Below are 5,518 nucleotides of genomic sequence, written 5' to 3' on the forward strand. Positions count from 1 at the left end.
CTCTCTCTCTCTCTCTCTCTCTCTCTCTTTCTTTCTGCAACTGCGGCGCGCGTCCTTCCACCACCTCTTCGTATCTTGCACGGAGGTACGGGAACTAACCTACAAATGCTGGCGTCGACGACACGCGATTGGCAAGAGGATGACCGTAGGGCCGTCGTCCCCTCAACCGGAGCGAACGATGGCGACGAGCGCCGGGATTACGATGCGTCTCGGTGCCGTCGGCCGCGTCATCGTTCCTTTCGGTGGAACGTGAACCGCGTGATGAAAAGCAGAGGTAGGAGGAGGCGTCTCGCAGGCTTCTTAACCTCGAAGGGGAGTGACTGCGCTAGTACTCCCTGGAAGGTGGATCAACGGTGATGAGCCACCAGGTGACGGGGCACGCGCGCACTTCTATCTCTCTTTCTCTGACTCACATGCATGCGCGCACGCGAATATATGAGATCACGAACCCCTCGTTTAACCGTTCCTGGTTATCGCGAGAACCGACTATACTGTGTCGCGGCAGCGTTCGTTGCTGCGCTCAGGTCTCACCGCTTCGCTCGACGTCTCTACTTCAGCGAGCGAGCAAACGAGCGAGAGAGCGAGCAAGAGAACGGCTTGTTCGACGACGTTTCCATCTCTGTCTCTCTCTCTGTCTCGGTCTCTCTCACACTTTTTCATTCCAGGGACTGCGTTGTATGCGTAACAGTGGATGCGCGTCGGCGCCACTTCCCTCTCCACGACCCATCCTCTACCGAGCGCATGTGTGCGCACGGCTGTGAGCGCGGCCCATATCGTCGTTGGTCATCATCGTCATCGTCATCATCAACGAGCTTAGATTTCTATCTTTCCATTTCGCTTATTTGCCGCTGCTTGCTCGTTGTCCCTGCGGCTGCTGGATATATGCATCCATAATAATATTTGATTCCGAAGCTCCGGCGCACCTTTCGAGATGGATAAGTCGGAGAAGAAAGATTTATCGCTAAATTTCTACGATATCTGGTGCGCATGCGTGATCGTATGCTCCCTCGTAGTAGTAATTTCAGTATAATATTTGCGGATGGCTAGTGGTGGACGGCGCTACTTGCGCATTTCTTGTCACTTGGGGAAGCCCCTGACGCGCACCGCCGCCACATTAGAGCAGCGGCGAGTCAGCGATGGCCAAAGGATGGCTAGATGTTCGAATGTCGCCGCCCTTGCGCACGCAACACCTCTCCCTCGCCGCAATTGAAAAAAAATATCTTTGCTAACGTGTATTGCTTGACGCGCATATATTTTTAGACGAAAATACGTACTAGAGTGAGAGAGAGAGAGAGAGAAAGAGAAAGAGACAGCAAAGGCTACGACTGACGGCTGCAAGTATCTCTCTCTCTCTCTCTCTCTCTCTCTCTCTATATATATATATATATATATTTATTTATTTATATATATATCGTATATAAATAGCACGAATTTTTTGTTATTACTTTTATTTCATTTTTTTTACTTCTCTTTACTTCCTCGTACACGGTAGTCGGTTGGTGTATAGAAGAGTGTTAAAGTCGTTGTTCGTTATGTTTCTCGCCACTATCCTCGCTCTTTTCTCTCCCGCTATTGCTCGTTCATTCGCTCCCTCTCGCCCGCACCCCTTATCCACCATATTCTCCCGCTCTCTCAAACGCAAGCGCAAAATATAGTGAGGTGCGCTACGCTGGCGGGGATTTTTCGCTCAGTTATGTCGATCTCTCGTGAGCGCACGCGCGTTTGTTGCCCTCCCTCCCGCCCGCCCATCCTAACAATCAGTGATTCTTTCTCTCTTACGTCTGTCTCTTTTTATGTTCGTGCGCGCAGGAGGCGAGCAGTCAAACACTGTCTGCATTCTGTTCTGTCTATGCGCAGAAAGATTAAGAGGGAATCAGCAGAACGACTAACAGTTCTACCAGTTTCCGATCGAAGTGGGAAAAAAGGAGAAAGAGAGACACCAAGCAGAGGATGAAACATGCAGAAAGAGCAGGATTTAATTTTAGGTAGCTTCTGTATCGTTGCCCTATATATTAATCGCGCGCGATAGTAACTTTTACGATAAACCATTTCAGTGCACGAGTATTGGGCATGTACTAATTAATTAGCCTGCTAATGGTAGTACGCCACTCATTTATGACAAAGTAGCGACATAGTAGCGGTTATTATTATACTTGCTCCCGAAATTTTGTTAACTTTTTATTACAGTTTTAAATTTATGGTGGTATTGTTTGTTTACTGGCCAAAGTTAAAAAATTAGTATAACAATTTTTGCATTTTTTTTTTTATTTTTTTTTAACAACATTACAATTATTAAAAGCGGTGAAGCAAAATTTCATACGACGTATGAAAGAAAACCTTTCTTCCCTGTTTTTTCTTTTCTTTTTTTACCTTTCTCTTCCTTGTTTCCTAACTCGTTCTTAATATGTGTACATCTACACTCGCCTTTATATTCCTACGAGCGCATACATCCATGTAATATAGCGTATTAATTAATTCACAAATGCAGTTTATACAATAAAAAAAATAGAGGTAGGATTTTTCAAGATGTTTCAATATAATAATATATAATAGTTAATATTATATTCAATATATTAACACATATAACTCATATTGCCTCAATCCCGTAAACTTTTAACTAGTGAAAAATTAATTGGACAAATGGTTTTTCGTTGATTGAATAAAAAAATGTTTTTCATCAAATGTCCTTTCAAAAGATCTTTGTTAACAAAATTAAATAACTTTTGATAAATGTAAAAATTGTTTATACTTTTTTATTCGAAATGGTTATTACATTGTGATTCTCAGCAAAATCATGTGATATACGCTGTGCAACTTACGAAACCATTCCAACTGCTTTTTGATGAGATTTGAAAGGAGAAAAAATAATAGTCATTAAATATCATTACATAATAAATGTAAATTATTTAAGTTAATATTTATTTTCTTACGTATTTACAAAAACAGTCATGGTAATTTAATATAATCAATGAATGGTGCAGAATTACAAATCTATGCATTGGTTTAATTATTTTAACTTATTTCCAATTATGTAATGAATTATTAAGTTTTTAATAATTTTACAATGAAAAATAATGTTGAAATACTTTAAGTAACATTAAGAAACTCATGATCAAATTAATTTATATAATACATCTTTTTAAACATCCTTTGTTAAAGGAATGATTTGCAGAACAATTGAAGACGTATTTTTCCACATTACGGTAACTAATTAATAATCACTAAAAACAAATTTATTATTAAAAGACAAATTCAATATTAGCAAAAACATAAAATTTTAAATATAAATTAAAAACTGGTACATATTTTAAACTTAGTGTATGCTCTCTTATTTTAAATTATTTTTGGATATATATATTTATATATAAAAACATACACATGCACATAAGCACGCGCGCGCACGCGCAAACACACACGCACATTTATAATCATACAGGATAATTTAAATTAAATTAAATTTATATATTTTATTAACTTTGTTTTAATAGAACTTATTTATTTTAATATAAACTTAATATTAATAGAACATTGTATTAGGACTAATAGATTTTTTTTTCACTACCGACAAAAATGCATCTACACTATAATAAAGGATCAGTTATAATATTAATGATTTATGCTATATGCGCTACCGTTAGTCGACAAAGTATTTAAAAATAATAACTGAGAAAAATATGAACCAAAAATATTTTAAATATAAAAAATATTAAAAATATTAAAAAATATATATTAATCTGTTATATTAACAGTAAATTAATTTGCGTTTCTATTTCTTACATTATTTACATTTATTTGCAATTGAACGTTCCATTAGGATCTTTTGATCTTCTGACATGTTATTCGGACAAATACAATTCTCGAATTACTACAGAATATATATAATTGATTCTTGGTTTAAATACTTGGTAACAAATTATATTTTCCTTTTCATTAATTTATTCAAAATTTTCATTATACGAGCAAAGGAAAATATAATTTGTTACCGAGTATTTAAATCAATTATATTTTTTTATAGTAATTCGAGAATTGTATTTGTCCGAATAACATGTCAGAAGATCAAAACATCCTAATGGATCTTTCAATTGCAAATAAATGTAAATAATGTAAGAAATAGAAACTTTTAGTTACGAAATAGAAATTTTTAGTATAAAATATATAAAATTTAAAAATTGACTTTCAACTTCCATAAGCAACAGCTTCCTTACTGGTGCTAAAATAATTCACATTATTTAATTGAGTACAAAATACCTATACTTAATAGCAAGGGGTATTTATAAATTTATAAATTTATAAAAGAAGGTTAAGAAGAAAGATATTTAAAAATATTGATTAATTAAGGATAATCGATGGGTATTAATATTATAAAAATAATTTAATTTTAATGACATGCGGCATTCATTTGTTTATACAAACAATTGTTTAGCCCATGTTCGAATAACTATTTTCGATAATTTAAAATGCAAAGAACACTGATAAAATAAATTATTCGTATGATAATTTTCTATGGATTTTTTATAAAATTAATTTAAACATTGAATAAATTTGACATTTATCTTCATATCTTCAAATTCATACCTCATAATCTTTATATTAATTTATATTCACTAATTACGTTGAACTTTCTTATAAAAATAATTATTTTTCTAACAATTATAATTAATTATTATTTTATTATTCTCTAACAAAAATAATTATTTTTTAGACAATTGTTGCAATTTTATTTAATTATAATAAGTATTAATGATCAGTGTTATAAAATCAAGAGTAATATATTAAAGCGTAAGCATTTAAGAAAATCCTATCGTAGCAGCATGAAATATTATCCCGTCAAAATTCAACTTCATTATCACATGTGGGATTTGAAATTCATGCGAAATACATGGCATTCCATCGGTTTAATAATAGAAAATTGCACTGCATTACATCACAAGACGTTATTTATACCCAGTTCGGGCATTCATCGACAGTTTCTTTCCATCGCGACGACATTCATCGTTGCATGGATCACGTAATATCGTGGACTTCCATGCGGTGTTCGATCAAACGGCGACCCCTCCACCTGCCATGACCAAATGGTCGCCAGTTTATATTCAACCTGGTTGATCGATAAGAAATACAATACAAACAAATAGTAATTTTACTAGGCAAAGTATAATTTATCCACTGATGGATAAATCATACACGTAGATGATCCTCCTATTAATTCATTGGTGTGACGTATTTTTGCGTTGTTATAACATTTTTCACTCATACTGAATTATCATACCTGAGATCCGTTAAAATTCGAATGATATTCGTCTTGTTCTTTCTGTTTCATATGATTGCAATCCATTTTGCGAAAATATGCCCGTTTCTCAGCAGATCATCCGATTCGTACAACTTCTAAACGAAATACATCTAAACGAAAAAAAAATACACGAAGAGTGGATAATTTCAAATTTATTGTATGCGAAGAAAAAGAAAAAAGTTGAAAATGCTACGTGGCGGCCCTATTTTGCAAAGTACTCCGACAACGTAG

Source organism: Ceratosolen solmsi, unplaced genomic scaffold (genome assembly GCF_000503995.2).
Source record: "Ceratosolen solmsi marchali unplaced genomic scaffold, CerSol_1.0 scaffold10, whole genome shotgun sequence".
NCBI classification, from domain to species: Eukaryota; Metazoa; Arthropoda; class Insecta; order Hymenoptera; family Agaonidae; genus Ceratosolen; species Ceratosolen solmsi.